The sequence below is a fragment of the Malaclemys terrapin genome, chromosome 11 (assembly GCF_027887155.1).
Source record: "Malaclemys terrapin pileata isolate rMalTer1 chromosome 11, rMalTer1.hap1, whole genome shotgun sequence".
NCBI lineage: Eukaryota > Metazoa > Chordata > Testudines > Emydidae > Malaclemys > Malaclemys terrapin.
In genome coordinates, this window is record NC_071515.1 from 51,829,484 (window position 1) to 51,846,726 (window position 17,243).

The window sequence follows — 17,243 nt, forward strand, 5'->3', positions numbered from 1 at the left end:
TGAAGTTGCGTACCTTAGTTCGATTTGGGGGTTTAGTGTAGACCAAGCCTAAGCCAGCCTAGCAAAAAGGCTTCCCAGAACACAAAGACAATAGATAAGAATGATATATTAGGTCTGAAGTAATACAAAGAAACGGTGAAACCCTCATCAGTTTTAAACAATTTTAATATATATAGAAATAAAGTGAATCTCAAATTTTGAGACAGCTGAACAGCTGCCTCCCAGACTGGTTAACAAGGTATTGGCCTTCCTTTCTGTATTATGCTATATTAATCTGACTAAATCTTTGATTAATCAAGTTGTTCAAGCCTAGTATTTGACTTCTATTGTTATTAACTTAAACTGAAACTGTAACAGTGTGGAAAACCTCAGTGCTATGAGATCATATAAACCTAATCCCAGCACTGTAAAATTGATAATTTTACCTCAGAAAAGAAGAGTTAAAAGCAACTCTCACTATTGGCTACTAACTTTAGACTGAAGATAAGACTTACCAACACTGAGGTCCTGATCCACAAAGTTTCCTAGCTTCCATTGATTTCACTGGAATTTAGGAGCCTAAATACCTGTGTGAATCTGGCCCTTAGTTCCTACAGAAGGAGATTGTCATATTCCTTATGCATGCAGGACACACAGAAAATGGTTTGAGCTACAACACAACAAAAGCTTATTTTGCTTATTCTGTTTAATGAAGAGACTGTTAGGTTATTATTATTTTTATTTTTTTATTTTTTTAAAGAAAAATAGGTTCAAACCCTGATATCATCAAAAAACAATTTACAGTAGTAACTTCAGAATATGAAAATACAAGGCTATTTTTAAACCAGATCTAAAATGCTGTCTTCCCACTGTTTTTATTGTAAATTCAAAACTGCATCATTCCAAAATTAGTATATGTTACAATGTATATTCTCTTTCCTGTTATTATCCTCAGTAATATATCTCAAGCAATCATGCAGAAACAAAGGTCCTTTAAAAATATACAGCTCTCACAATATTCAACAGAAAATCTAATTCCTGAAGCTATTTTTCCTAGTGTTGTTCATTTAAGCAATTCACAACACATATATACTCTATCATAAGCCGGTTCATTTATAAACCGACCCCCTCCCCCCCCCAAGATGGATAAGTAAAAATGGAAAATTTTTATAACCCGTTCATAAGCCAACCCTATAATTCAGGGGTCAGCAAACTTTGGCTCCTGGGCCATCAGGATAAGCCGCTGGTGGGCCAAGATCGTTTGTTTACCTCGAGCGTCCGCAGGCACGGAGCAGGGCCGGCTCCAGGCACCAGACAAGAAAGCACATGCCTGGGGCGGCAAATTGTAAGGGGCGGCATTCTGGCCAATTTTGAGGCGGCCATCCCATCCCTGCAGAGGCACAAAGTAGCAATCCCCGCCGCTCACCGTGCCGCCGGGCTCCCCGGGACGTGCCACTCCCCACCGCCTGCACCGGCCTCCGCCTCCCGCGCCTCTCTGAGCCCGGCCCAGCCGAGCCGCCTTTAAAGGAGTGGCTGAGCCAGCACCTCCTGCAGCCTCCAGGCACCGGAAGGAGGGAGGGTTCTGCGGCGGCCCGGCGGGCAGCGGAGGGGCAGGCCCCACTGATCCCGGCGCTGTTTGCTCTGTGCTGAGCCCTGCTGCAATGCCGGCCCCATGCGGAGGTCGCAGACCCCAGCCAGCACTACCTGTGTCGGCCCCCTCGGAGCCTGTCCGGCCAGGAGAGGCACTCCAAGGCGGAGGGGGGAGCCCCTCGCCTGGCCGCGAGCAGGCTACAGCGCCTGGCTGCCCACAGGTGGAGGGAATGGGCAGGTGCCGCCCTTCACCCCCTGCAAGCTGCCTTGACCGCCCTCCACGCGCTCCCTGCGGCTGCAGGGTTTTTTTTTTGCTTCAGCAGCCTGGCCGCCTTTTTTTTTTTTTTTTTTTTTTTTTTGCCTAGGGCAGCAAAAAAGCTAGAGCCGGCCCTGGCACGCAAGTAAACCTAAGTAAACGAAGTATCCCAGCGCACCAGCTACTTACCCTGATGGATCAGGACAGCAACTGGTGGGGAAATTTTTTTTGGGGGGGGGAGGAGGGAGAAGCTGGGAGTAACCCATGTGACCACCCCCCACATGACCCCACCCCTAGCCCATGACCTCCCCACACTCTCCCCATCCCATCCCTTCCCACCTTATCTGGGGAGGATGTCTCTGACCTGGCTGGAGCTGCTCCAGCAGGCTGGGCAGCGCGGCCACAGCATGTTCCAGCAGGCTGGGCCGGGCGGCACGGCTGCAGCGTGCTCTGGCAGGCCAGGCGGCGCGCCAACAGCCTGCTCGTGGGGGCAAAGCCGAGGGGCACAGCTGCAGCCTGCCAGCCCCGGAGCTTCAGCTGCTTCGGAGGCTGCGGGGAGAGCAGCGTGGCCAGAAGCGAAGAGACTCTGGCCCAGCCTCTTCCCTTCTGGCTGTGCTGCCTCTCCTTGCTCCCTCTGTTGGGGGGAGGGGCTCTGTCCCACTTCTCCCTCTCTATACCCGTTCATAAGCTGACCCCCTTCTCTGGTGCTTCCCTTTTTTACTAAAACAATTTGGCTTATAAACGAGTATATACAGTAATTTAGGCTTTTCAAGAGGAAGAAATTTAGTTCTACCATGTTTTCAAGAAAAATATATTTGTCCCCTTTTATTCTACTGTCTCATAAGAGACTAGCACTTGAAAGTCTTGCATTAATAGTCTTACCAGGTTTCTTATTCTTTGTTTCTTATATCTAAGTGTTGGCCCTAATTTTGCTACTAAATTTCTTTGTCAACATATTGAGAGGCAAAGATTTCAATGTGTGTATAGTTTATTTGTTTGTGGTTTGTTTGTTATTGCACTGTGGTTCATTTGTTTGTTTGTTATGGCTGGTTCACACAGAATACAGTATAGGATTTACTGCTACAAATAAAGTAACGTAACCTAAAGCTGCAAAAAAATTTCCAACCTAAACCAAGCTATAAAACTTTCCCCTTCATTAATTACTTTCTAGGAAGTGCTTTGCCAGCATGCAAAGAAACTCAAACTGATACAGCAGAGACTCAAAAATTACATGGTTATAGGACAAGGCTCCAGCTAGACAATCCAGTTATAGCATTGTCCTATTTTCAATAAGCACTCCATACAAATTAAAAGAGGAAGAATTCAGTAACTTTCCTCTGCGGGGGGGGGGGGGGGGGGGGGGTAATGTATTAGCATACTTACCACAACGGCCTCAGTTTCCTTGTTTGTGCCTTCAAATTACAACAGACCTGACAACAGTGCTGTGTCTGATTTGGAAGAACACTACACTAGAGGATCTAGAACAGTGGTTCTCAACTAGGAGTATGTGTACCCCTGGGGATACGCAGTAGTCTTCCAGGGGTACATCAACTCATCTAGATATTTGTCTAGTTTTACAACAGACTACATAAAAAGCATTAGCAAAGTCAGTACAAACTAAAATTTCATACAGACAATGACTTGTTTATACTACTCTAAATACTATACACTGAAATGTAAGTACAATATTTATATTCCAATTGATTTATTTTATAATTATAGTGTAAAAACGAGACAGTAAGTATTTTTCTGTAATAGTGTGCTGTGACACTAATGTATTTTTATGTCTGATTTTGTAAGCAAGTAGTTTTTAAATGAGGTGATATTTGGGATACGGAAGACAAATCCGACTCTTGAAAGGGGTACAATTATCTGGAAAGGTCACGAAACACTGCTCAAGACAAGGGTTCTCAACAAATTTTTGTCTCTGACAATTTTTTCCTAAAATACTTAATTAACTTTGGGGAAAACAAATAAATATGCACATATACATGTCCAAATCATTGTAATTTATTTATGTAGGGTTGTTTTTTTTTTTGGCAGACTCAGTAATAAAAATAATATACAGTTGGTCTCTATACTTTACTGGACCTAAACAGAATAGAAACACAAATAAGATGCTTTGCATGTTGTCTTTTTTTCTGGTTTCTTTTGCTTTTTTTAAAGACTTGCTAGCTACTAAGTTTGCTGTGAAAAGTGATATTAACATACAAAAATATCACTTTTCACAGCAGACTCACTCAGTCAAGGCAAACCTGGGGACAAATTAAGTTCTAAATAGGGAGGTGGGTACGAGACAGTGGGGATCAGGGGGTGATGGGGCACTGGGGAAGCAGCAGGGGAAAACAGTGATGGGGGGGTGAGCTCAGGGCCAGAGCACGCCACTGCATGGATGGGGAACGGAGCCCAAAGCCCCATGGCTGGGGCCTGCCACCCGCCACCCCAAGGTGGAAGCCCGACCTCCCCAGCCCCGAGAAGATAGAGAATTCACTGTCTGCCTGCTCCTCCAGCTTTTTGTATCTCCATGGCAAGGGAGGGGCAGGGCCCAAATACTGCTGGCGGCCCTGAGGGAGGGGCCACTGCTCTCCCCACCCCACCCCCCAATCACCTCCCAGGAGACTGTGGTTGCAAGAAAAGCCCCTGGTGGCAGCATGCAGCCACGGTGGATGCATTTGAAAAATGCTGCATTAGAGGATAGTGGCGTATGAAAATAGGCAAACAACTCTTTGAAATGCAGATCTGCAGAAAGAAAAAGTGGAGCTGGAAAGCATACACACAGACACAGTTCATGGTTTAATCACAATAGGGTTACCATATTTCAACAACCAAAAAAGAGGACGGGAGGAGCCCCGCCCTAGCCCCGCCCCTGCCCCTCCCACTTCCCGCCCCCCCAGAACCCCCAACCCTCCCCCCGTTCCTTGTCCCCTGACTGCCCCCTCCTGGGACCCCTGCCCCTAACTGCCCCCCGGGACTCCACTCCCTATCTAAGCCTCCTTGCCTCTTGTCCCCTGACTGCCCCAACCCTTATCCACACCCCCACCCCCAGACAGACCCCTGGGACTCCCACGCCCCATCCAACCACTCCCCACCCCCTGACAGCCCCCCCCAGAACTCCCAACCCATCTAAACCCCTCTGCTCCCTGTCCCCTGACTGCTCCGATCCCTCTCCACACTCCTACCCCCAGACAGACCCCTGGGACTCCCACGCCCCATCCAACCACTCCCCACCCCCTGACAGCCCCCCCCAGAACTCCCAACCCATCTAAACCCCTCTGCTCCCTGTCCCCTGACTGCTCCGATCCCTCTCCACACTCCTGCCCCCTGACAGCCCCCCCAGAACTCCCAACCCATCTAAACCCCTCTGCTCCCTGTCCCCTTACTGCTCCGATCCCTCTCCCCACTCCTGCCCCCTGACAGCTCCCCCCCAGAACTCCCAGCCCCCTACCCCCCGCTCCTTGTCCCCTAACTGCCCCCTCCTAAGACCCCCCCCAACTGCCCCCCAGGACCCTACCCCCTACCTGTACCCAGACTGCCCAAAACTTTCTCCACTCCCCTCCAAAAGCCCCCACCCGTTTCTTGACTGCCCCATCCAGAACCTTCCTGCCCCCTGGCCCCCTTACCCTGCTGCTCAGAACAGGGTGTTGGGCTCTGTGCCAGCCGGACACATGGCTGAGCTCCCCAGCACAACACAAAACCCGGTCCCTGGCCCTGCACAGGGCTGCCGGAGCGGGCTGCAGGAGGAGGAGCTGCCGGCCGGCTCAGAATGCAGGGAGGGGGGGGTGGGAGGAGGAAGCTGCTCTGGAGTCCAGCCCGGGACTTTCCTGCAGCCCTCCCAGCCGCTCGCTCTGCTCTGCCAGGGGAGGGGGAAATCCCGGACATTGTGAGTGCTTTACAAATTCCCCCCGGACGCTATTTTTAGCACACAAAAGGAGGACATGTCCGGGTAAATCCGGACGAATGGTAACCCTAGATAATCACAACATTTTGAAAGCAAACTTTTTATGATGTAATTAAAGAAGTTTAGTCTTCTGTGTGCAGTGTTATTTTATTCTACTTCATTATATTCTGTGCCTGGTGCTCTTTCCCCCTTCTTCCATCTGCCTTCAGTTTCCCATTCCCTCATTTTCTCCTGTTATTCCTCTAACTCCTAATCCCTGACTCACTGACTGCACTTAGTTTTGGTCACTGTGCCACCAAATACAGTATAGCAATTACTCCAGCATAAATTCGTATTTATACTGTTGTAATTGCAAATAAAGTTTGACTAAAAATAAGACAGATCCATATATCTCAAGTGTACTTCATTCAATATGCTCCTTTATCATATAAATAAGAAACCACATGTTTTTTCAGAGTTAAAGTTTGCCAGTTAGATCACTTCCCTACTCATGTGCAGTGCAAACAGAATGTAAGGAGACCAAAAGTAACAGATAAGGTTTTAAAAACATAATTTGTTCATTGTAACTGGCAAAAATCAAAACAGACTTTTTGAAGTCCAGTAACATGTTCTCTCTCAGTATAAATTTTCAATTTCCTGCGCTAACTAATGAAAGACTAGATCTGTTCAGAATAAATGTTACAATATTTCTTTATAATGGCAAAAGTATATATACCACTATCCCCTCCTTCTCCCCTTTGTGTTTGATATTGCTGAACTGTTTTTTCTCAAACTCATTTTAAGCAATTCACTCATGGGCAGAGAAGAGATGTGGAAATTTTCAGCCCAAATGATCTGCAAAAAGAAGCAGCAACTAAAAAAGGTCTCTTTACAATGAAAGCACTCAGGCAATCTTAACTAACCACCTATTAGGTATGCTGTTGTAATGTTATATTACTCTACCAACTACAGGTGCACCTGCTCACGATTCCTCTAAGATCTGAGATCAACATAACTCTCACCTTTTGAATTTCTATCTTATTTGTTACAATCAAGTTTCTCATGACTACCCAAACACCTTTCGGAACATACTATTGGTGACATATTTGTACAGAAAGATGGGCTGATAAACCATAAGTTTTTCATTTAATCTTTAAAAAAAATTGCCACAATGAAGAAATCACTGAATAAACCTATGAAGGTAGTCAGGGGATCCAAATTTAGGTTGGTCTTCATTCCTGGAAATAAGTCCTTGAAACAGCTTGGCTTAAAGTCCATTCTTTCTAACCACACACCCAACACTTTGACCCGCTCAGTATAACATTCAAAGCTGTTTTTTCAATGGAAAATAGAGATTTCATGGAAAATGTAAATGTTCTGCTTATCTCTTTGCTTAGAGTGCAACAGCCACCAAGCAGCTAAAATGACCCTACTCTTTTCCTTTCCTGTGAAGTATTTAATTCAAATCATGCCTTACTCTCAATTATTACTCGCTTACTATTTTCAGCCATTCAGAAAACCCAAACAAATATTCTCATTCTCCTCATTTTGCAACAAAGGAGGAATAATGGCAACTCCAGCTGCTGCTTCTGCCTCTACTATTCCAAACTGATTATAAGTATTTTCTAACGCATTTAAATTAATTTATATCCAGCTAACTTGAAATCAGGCTTAACCTGATCCTTGGAAGAATAGCTGGCATGTAAACCTGAATTCTATATCTGAACTTTACAGCTGACTCGTCGCTTTATCATGTGATGTATCAAAAACCTAGATTTGAAAACACACAGGCCAGATTCTCTTTTGCCCTGTTGCTTGGGCATTTACACTCATTCAACGTGAGTGTAAAAGGCTACTAAATCAGAATGGTAGCATTTTACATCCACTTTGCTAAAGTCATTAAAAAAGTAGAGAAAACAGAATGAAGAAGGTAGGATTTACAAATAATATGCAAGATGTACTTATGCTACTTGCTTCATTCCCAGTTCTCAGTCTTAATCCAAATGCTTCCTTCTTCCCAATGTTGCTGTCATCAAGTGAAACAATTGGTCAGTATGAAGTCAGTACACTTTTAGAACTCTCCCACACAAAAAAGGTTTTCCCCTGCATGCACGAATATCGCAAACCCCAAATGCTACAACGAGGTAGATATTACACTTCAGCAAAATAATATGGCAGATGATCAGTTCTTGCAAATGTCTTGCCATATATTATATTCCCAGCAACTCACTAAGGTAGTCTCTTATTGTCTGCTATCTTGGCACAGGATAGTCTCACCAGCTTTACATTTTTAATATCTTTAGGACTGTAGATACCATTAATATTTTGAGGGCAAGTTATACAAGTGTCAATTTACCACTATTGAAAAATTAAATGGCACTTGTGCAAATACATAGTTGAACTAAAAATAATTTAAACGGAGTATTAATGTTCTGTCCAGTATTTGCGTCAGCATAAAGAGTTTCAGAACAAGTTGAGCATGGGCAAGATTATTTCCCAGGGAGAAACAATGTGAGGTCCCAGATGACTAGCAAAGGGCAAACTTAGTACAATGTACAAAAAGGGGTCAAAGGAAGACACAGGGAATACAGATCAGTCAGCCTAACTTCAATTCCTGGAAAGATACTGTTCAAATCAATTTATAAACACCTAGAGGATAATAGGGTTAAGGAATAGCCAACATTGATTTGTCAAGAACAAATCATGCCAAACCATCCTAATTGCCTTCTTTGACAGTTACTGGCCTAGTTCATTGGGGGAAGCAGTAGTTGTGATATATCTTGATTTTAGTAAAGCTTTGCAGTAAGGCATAATCTGACATGACCTTCTCATAAGAAAACTAGGGAAATGAAGTCTAAATTAAACTACTATACAGTGGGTGCACAACTGGTTGAAAAACCTTATTCAAAGAGTAATTATCAATGGTTCATTGTCAAACTTAGAGGACTTATCTAGTGGAGTCCCACAGGGGTCTTCCTGGAAACAGAGAATATGCTTATAAAATTTGTGGATGATACCAAGCTGGAGAGGTTGCTGCAAACATTTTGGAGGACAGGATTAGAATTCAAAATGACCTTAATAAACTGGATAATTGATCTGAAATCAACAAGAGGAAATTCAATGACCACAAGCGCAAAGCTACACTTAGTAAGAAAAAAATCAAATGCACAACTATAAAATGCGAAATAACTGGCTGGACAGTACTGCAGAAGAGGACCGAGGGATTATAGCAGATCACCAATTGAATGAGTCAACAATATGATGCAGTTGTGAAAAAGGCAAATATCTTTCTGAGGTATATTAACAGTAATGTCATATGTAAACCCCAGGAAATAACTATTCTGCTCTACTTGGCATTGGTGAGGCCTCAGCTGGAGTTCTGTGTCCAGTTTTGGGCTACACTCTTTAAGAAAGATGTAGACAAACTGGAGAGAGTCCAGAAGAGAGCACAAAAATTATGAAAGATTTAGAAAACTTAACCTAATAGGAAAGAGTAATAGAACTGGACATGTTTAGTCTTGAGAAAAGAGAACTGAGGGTGGACCAGATAACAGTCTTCAAATATGTTAAGAGCTGTTACCGGTATAAAGATGACAGTGATCAATGTTCTCCATGTTCACTGAAAGTAGGACAAGAAATAATTGACTTAATCTGCAGAAAGGTTACATACTAGGAAAAGTCTTCTAATTACAAGGATAGTGAAGCACTGGAATAGGTTATCAAGAAACATTATGGAAGCCCCATCTTTGGAGATTTTAAAGAATATGTTAGACCTATTAGGGATGGTACTTGTTCCTGCCTCAGTACGTGGCGATGGACTAGATGACCTCTCAAGATCCCTCCCCTCACCCTATATTTCAATTATTTCTATGATATCTTACATACAAGTTTGTTTCCTGACTCTGACTTCTATTGCACTCTCACCCTTCTCTTTCCACACAGCAGGAAATCTGCCCAAATTGTTGGAGTTTCAGCCCCACATTGTACAAATGCTGCACAGCGAACAGCAAAAAGGCAGACGTCTTTACATTAAATATTTAAAAGAATGAAAGTTGAACACAGAAAAATAAAAGGTGTCAGGAAGTAGGTATACCAGGGCAACAATCGACTTCTGAGTTTCTGCATCTTTTTTGCCATGTATTTGTTTTGATCAGCAAATAACTGCAATAATTATCATAATCAGAAAACTCAGGGCAGGTTCTCTATGGAGTCCGAAATTCCTCCACAGCAGCAGCATCTCAGTGAAGATAGGAGCAAACAAGTCTCTCCTGAGCCCCCTCTTCTACCTACCCACCCTTCTCTATAGCCCACAAACGACTACAGCCAAGGAGCAGATTTCAGCGGCATGTACAGACATAAAACCCCAATCCCATCAGGATTACTTAGTGCATCAAGGAGCTAAGCAAGAAAGACGCCCCCTCTCTCTGCCAGGCAGCGGTAAGAAATGTCCCTGGGGATAAAGACGCCTAATTCCACACCTCAATCCCCTTCCTAGGCTGCAACTCTCCCCATCCCACCCCCTACAGTTGTGCTGAGGGTGGCTGGGAAGGAAGATGCCCCATCTCCTGGTCAGACAGCGGCGCACCGCCCGCAGCATTCGCGGGAAGACTTTCTCCGCCGGCGGCCAGACAGCGCAGCCCGCCGTGCCCCTGGGAAAGAAGATGCCCTCTGCCATGCGCCTCCGGGTGCCGGGGGACGCCGCTCCACCCCTCCAGGCAGCCTCTAAGCAACCCGATGCCGCCAGATACCACCGCTCAGCGCTGCCACCTTCCTCCCCCGGCCAGGCGGCACAAACCCAAGAGAAAGTTGCGGCTGCCGCCGCTTGGCTTTGAGGCTCCGCAAACCGCCCTGTAGCATCAGTTCAGCCTCCGCCAGGAGCTACGGCCACAGCACCTTCCTCCCGCAGCAGGGCGCCCAGCTGGACAGCAAGCCCCGCAGAAAGTTGGGAGCACCCAGAGCCGCCGGGGCAGCCCTCTACTCACCGCACCGCGGCTGCGGGGCGCCCCCACTACCACCGCCCGCTGAGCGGGGGCACCCCGCGCTGGCGCCAGGCTCACCTGGACTCCGCTCGGCGGGGAGCGAGGGCTTCACACGCCCCCCGGGGCCGAGCCTCGCTCCGGCCTCTCCTCGTCCAGAAGAGGCGTCTCCATCTCGCAGCCCCGGGCTGGAGGCGGGCGCGGGAGGCAGCAGAGGTGAGGGGAGCGCGCCTGGCGCACTGTCACCTCTGGCTGAGCCACCGCGGCGGCGGCGGCGGCTCGGCCACGCCCCCGCCCCGCTCCACCTATCACAGCAGCCGGGGGCTCGCACGGGGCTGGCACCTTTACGTCACCAGCTCCCTCCCCCCCGCGCGTGTCAGCGCAGCGAACGGCTCCAGACCCGGCTCGCTCCGACAGCGGCACCCGGGGGGGGGTTTGCACTCACGGGGCTGGGGCCTGCACGTCACTAGCCCCCTCCTCCCCAAGGGCTGTGCGGGCGGGCACCCAATCGGCTCCCGCGGCTGGCGGGAGCGGTGCGCACAAGTCCCGCGATACGTGGGCAGACAGAGCCGCAGAGTGGCCGCGGTAGGGCTGCGGCTCCCGGGCTGGGTGGGGCTGGCCGGGGGGCGCAGCCTCCCGCAGAGGAGGACAAACTTCGCGCTGCTGCGCTGCTCGCTGAAGCCCCGCGCAGCTGCCGTAGCACAGCGGGGCGGTGCCGAGCCCCCGCTGGGCTGAGGGGGGAGAGTCCCTCACCGTCCCGGCTGACGGCGAGAGCCGCTGCCTGCCCGGGCGCTTGTCAGCGCGCCTCCGTGACTTGGGGCGCCTCCCTTCAAAGACGCGGGTGTTGTGAGGCAGCGTCTGAGCCTCGCCCAGCTGCTACCAGGGGGTTGCTGCGACTGCTCAGCGAGACACCGACAAATCGCCCGCATAACTTCAGGAAAACTCCCCTCCGCACGCTTGGCCGCCCGTACGCGCGTGTCTTGGAGCCGCTCACACCCGGGGTGAGCGCTCCCTGCAGCAAGGGGAAGCGCACACCGCGCGGCAAGAAAAGGGGGTACGTGCCAGCCAGAGTCAGCCTTGGGCTACTCTTACATGAGGCTGGAGTCTAAAATACTGTAGCCGCTCAAGCAAAAGTCTTCGGTATCCGTGTGGACAGTAGGCAAAACAAGCATATAAGCGATGAGGTTGCAGTAAGATACACAACAGTATTTCTCTGTAAGTACTTTAATATCAGTGTATACTACGTCCATCTCAGATATAGATGACAAAAGGTCCAGAGGAGGGCAAGGAAAGTTATAAGATGCATGGAAGGGGAGAGACTTAAAAGAGAAGGATGTCTAGCTTACAGAAAAGACGAATAGAAGGTGGCATTTTCAACGTGTGTAAAATAATTGATAATGTAGCAAAGGTCAGGTGGGTGCTCCTATTATCCCTCTTGTGAAATAGAAATGAGATACACAATGAAATTATATGGCAACATGTAAAACAAATAAATTAACCTGTGGAATTCACTGCCACAATATATTTTTGAAACAAATTCCTTGGTAGGGTTTATAAAAAGGCACTCCATCTGCAGTCACAGTCAAGCTAAGACTTAAAAAAATAAGACACGTAAAGGACATTCTACAGGACATGAACTTCCAGTTGCTTGGTGCTAGGAAGGAGCCTCTCCTGGAAGCATGTTACTACCATATTATCCATTGTGTAGGATTCACACCTTTCTCAAGTATCTTGTACTAGCTTATTTTAGAGCTAGGATAACAGAAAACCAGTTGAATGGTGATAAAATGACTCATGAATAATTTAATAGCAGCATGGCAAAAAAAAAATGCCATTATGTAATTAACACTAACTCTCTATACATCTAGCTAAATAATGAAAAAGGCTATTCACAAAAATTTTAGGGCTGTTAAGCGATTAAAAAAATGAATCGTGATTAATCATGCTGTTAAACAGTAATGGAATACCATTTATCTAAATATTTTTGGATGTTTTCTACATTTTCAAATATATTGATTTCAATTACAACACAGAATACAAAGTGTACAGTGCTCAGTTTATATTTATTTTTGATAAATAAATTACAAATATTTGCACTGTAAAAAAACAAAAGAAATAGTATTTTTCAATTCACCCCTTCCAGTACGGTAGAGTAATCTCTTTATCATGAAAGTTGAACATACAAATGTAGAATTATGTACAAAAAAACACTGCATTCAAACCTAAAACGATGTAAAACTTTAGAGCCTACAAGTCCAATTAGTCCTTGTTCAGCCAATTGCTCAGACAAACCAGTGTGTTTACATTTGCAGAAGATAATGCTGCCTACTTCTTGTTTCCAATGTCACCTGAAAGTGAGAATAGGTGTTCGCATGGCATTATTGTAGCTGGCATTACAAGATGTGCTAAAAATTCATATGGCCCTTGATGCTTCACCCACCATTCCAGAGGACATGCGTCCGTGCTGATGATTGGTTCTGCTCCATAACAATCCAAAGCAGTGTGGACCAACATATGTTCATTTTCATCATCTGAGTCAGGTGCCACCAGCAGAAGGTTGATTTTCTTTTTTGGTGGTTTGGGTTCTGTAGCTTCTGCAGGGCCAGCACTTCCACTAGGCGATCCTAGGCGGTCACCTAGGGTGGCAGGATTTGGGGGGCGGCATTTTGCTGTTCTCGGTGGAAATTCAGCGGCGGGGGGTCCTTCCGCTCCGGGTCTTCGGCGGAAATTCGGCAGCGGGTCCTTGACTCGCTCCGGGACCCGCCGCCAAAGTGCCCCAAAGACACAGAGCGGAAAGACCCCCGCCTCCGAATGCTCAGAAGAGGAGCACTGACGCCTAGGGCGGCAAAAACCCTAGCACCGCTCCTGAGTTTCCGCATCAGAGTGTTGCTCTTTTAAGACTTCTGAAAGCATGCTCCGCACTTCATCCCTCTCAGATTTTGGAAGGCACTTCAGATTCTTATATCTCGGGTCCAGTGCTATAGCTATTTTTAGAAATTTCACATCTGATCTTCATTGAATTTTGTCAAATTTACAATGAAAATGTTCTTAAAACGAATAACATGTGCTGGGTCATCACCTGAGACTGCTATAACATGAAATATATGGCAGAATGCAGGTAAAACAGAGCAGGAGACATACAATTCTGGAAGCATGTCCTCTGGAATAATGGCAAAAGCATGAAGAGGCATATGAATCTTTAGCGCATCTGGCATGTAAATATCTTGTGACGCAAGCTACAACAGTGTCATGCAAATGCCTGTTCTCACTTTCAGGTGACTATCTCCTGTAAATGTAAACAAACTTATTTCTGTTAGCGATTGGATGAACAAGAAGTAGGACTGAGTGGACTTTGTTTTGTTTTTGAGTGCAGTTATGTAACAAAAAATTACATTTGTAAGTTGCACTTTCATGATAAAGAGATTTGCTCTATAGTATTTGTATGAGGAATTGAAAAATACTATTTCTTATTTTTACATTGCAAATATTTGTAATAAATATAAAGTGAGCACTGTACACTTTGTATTTCCTGTTGTAATTGAAATAGATATATTTAAAAATGTAGAAAAACATCCAAAATATATAATAAATTTCAATTGGTATTCTGTTGTTTAACAGTGTGATTAATTGTGATTATTTTTTTTAGTTAATCGTGTGAGTAAACTGCGATTGACAGCATAAAAAATTATTTATGAATTGATGGGAAAATTGTATAGAATAAACTATCACACTTAAACATATGAAATACCTCTCTCTCGTGATTAAGAAAATTTCAGTGTGATTCAATAATACATTTTCAGTAAAATCTCACTTTTTTTTTTTTAAATTAAATCTCCCGCATTCAAATTGATAGCCTTGACTTCATAGCTTAATACCCATGTGGGGATCTCCCACAGAGAAAGTATATCTGACTTTCCTCAGGGGGTTGGGGAAAATAATTGTTACTGTACATTTTAACTAGAGAAACTGTCCTTGACTGTGTCTTCACTACCCCAAAAAAAAAAAAAATTGAAATCCTATCCAAAACTTCTGTTTACCTGTAGTGTAAAATAAATATTACTAAGAGTAAAAACAAAAACTATATGCTAGAATTTTGTAAATACAAAATGCATTTTCACTTGTATAACTGACACATACAGTTGTTAAAAAAGAGTACATGAGTTTTCTCCAATAAAGGGCTCTCATCTTGCTGACATTCATTACAAATTTATTACTTCAGTACTCTTCTCAATGAAGCTGTTTTTGACTTTATCGGAGTATCTCAAGTACAGATTTTCATTACCTCTGATTTGTCATTAATTTTAGAGTAGGAATGATTTTCACTTAAAGTAGCTCTTAAAAACAGGAAGGACATAAAATACATAGCCCAATTAAGCTAAGAAAAGTCAGTTAGTTTGGGGAGGGTGGAGAGAAAGATTTACTTACAATTTTCCCAGGTGACATGTCTACCAACTCAGAAGGTGAATTAGTAGTTCTCATTTTACTATAGAATAGCCAATCACTTCCTGGCTGATCCAGGGGACTTGTCGTAGGATGTGGAACTTTTTAACTTCTGTTTTCCCAGCGTGAATTTGGCTATGTGAGTAGTGACCAAGTGTCATTATTGTTGGACAACTGCATTCAGTCACTTATGGTTTGCTGATCTCATCTACACTGCAGTCAAATTCTGAAGGACAGTCATTACTCCTGCATAGAGATACTTCATGCTGGGCTCACTGATCCTCAGAAGGATCAGGCTGACATGGCAGGGGCCACTGAGCAGTACAGCAGCGACCTACTGATCTGGACCTTCAGAGTCCTACATTAGGGTGAGGAGTTCATGCAAATGAAATCTGCCTGATGCCCTGACAGGCTGTCCATGGAACTTGTCCCTCTGTCTCCCACACACAATGACAGAGATGCATATATTAACCACCATTAAGGGCAAGAGAGGTGTGTCCGTGATGAAGTTCACTCAAGACACTTCCTCTGAAAGTGGCACTTGTGGAGTGGGTATGGGATGCTTTGCTACCCATTCCGCTTCCCTGGAAGAATAAGGTTTCCTGTAGTCTTTGTGGGTGACAGCTTCATTATGGAGTTGTTGCAGTCTTCAATGTCTTGGGGCAGGGAGGACATGTTACCTTTCCCTATCCCCCTTTAACAATGAACTGGATAGACCTGACTCTTCCTCTTTGGATGTGGATTGTCTCCTTGTCCTTTCCCTATCCCTCCGCTGCTGCAATATGTATATATTTATATTTTGAAACATTATAAAGAATATTTTTTAAAAAACACTATTCTGGATTTTAGGACCTTTAGCATAAATTATAGAAGTAATCACCTAAAACTCCTAACCCAGAAAATACCCAACCAAAGATTATATCTTTTCCAACACCTCTTCTTTTTATGTGGCATCTCCATTACTGGAGATTTGCAACCACGGAAGTCCATTCTGTACAATCCTCTGCTAATATCTGCGTGACTTAATAGTTCTTTTGATCCTCCCAGGATACCATATCATCTATCCAAGATCTTTTTTTCCCTACCCTCTGCTCTTCTGCCATCAACTTTCCTTTCTGGTGCATGTAAACATGCATCACCCACTGAATCTCTTAAAACGGGTGGGCAAACTATGGCCCGCGGAACCGTCCTGCCCGGCTCCTGGCCTGGGGGGCTCGCCCCCGGCCCCTCTCCTGCTGTCCCCCTTCCCCTGCAGTCTCAGCTCGCTCTGCTGCCGGCGCAGTGCTCTGGGTGGTGGGGCTGTGAGCTCCTGGGGCAGCACAGCTGCAGAGCCCGGCTTGACCCGGTGCTGTGTGCTGCGTGATGGCGGCGTGGCTGTAGCGCCGCCAGCCACCAGTGCTCTAGGCAGCACGGTAAGGGGGCACGGAGCAGGGGGGTTGGATAGAGGGCAGGGGAGTTCGGGTGGTGGTCAGGGGGTGGGGGTGTGGATAGGGGTCAGGGCGGTCGGGGGGGGGGAATAGGAGGTTGAATGGGGGCAGGGGTTCCAGGGGGGTAGTCAGGAAGGAGGGGGGGTTGGATAGTGGAGCACTGGTGCTAGGTGCTCCCAGGGAGACACACTGATTAACAAACAGACTACCCATTTCTGCATTAACTTCAGATTCCAGTTCAAATAAGCTGTAACACCAAGTAGAACACGTAGCAGTTGTCTAGATTTTTAGGTGAAAAGGGCATGGAAAAGAGTAACAAGATCTCTAGCCACAAGAAATAGTCACAATCTCCAGACTTGAAGAAAAAATAATCTTCCTAGACATTGATATATCATCTAGTAGCCCTTGGGATCCAACAATGCTGCAAACTTAAAAAAAAAAAAAAAAAAAAAAAAAAAATCGAATGGTGGGCATACATCTTCAATAAGAAGTTCAGCCATAATACTTGACATATCTTCTGAATGCTCCTCCTAAACTACCAGCATCATCTCAGTCTTATCCCAGCTGACTGTTGACAGTTAGCCCCAGTCCTAAACAGACATTAGCCAAGGCATTCACCAGTATTTTCTGGGTGGAATGAAATAATGAGTTTGAGAAAGCTGGATGACATCAATATACTGAAAGCACCAGAGCCCATG

At 45.5% G+C, this 17,243-nt stretch overlaps 1 protein-coding gene across 2 annotated transcripts in view; it reads right to left on the reverse strand.

The window, feature by feature from the left end:
* Window positions 1-12,615, reverse strand: part of GALNT13 (polypeptide N-acetylgalactosaminyltransferase 13) — a 340,614-nt gene extending 327,999 nt beyond the window's left edge. The window contains exon 1 of one of the 2 annotated variants that reach the window (XM_054044511.1): window positions 11,432-12,615. The gene's annotated coding sequence lies outside the window, so the exon portion shown is untranslated. Of the gene's footprint in view, window positions 1-10,759; window positions 11,063-11,431 lie in introns of those variants that run through there. The other variant, XM_054044510.1, reaches the window with a different exon arrangement.
* Window positions 12,616-17,243: the final 4,628 nt, after the last annotated feature.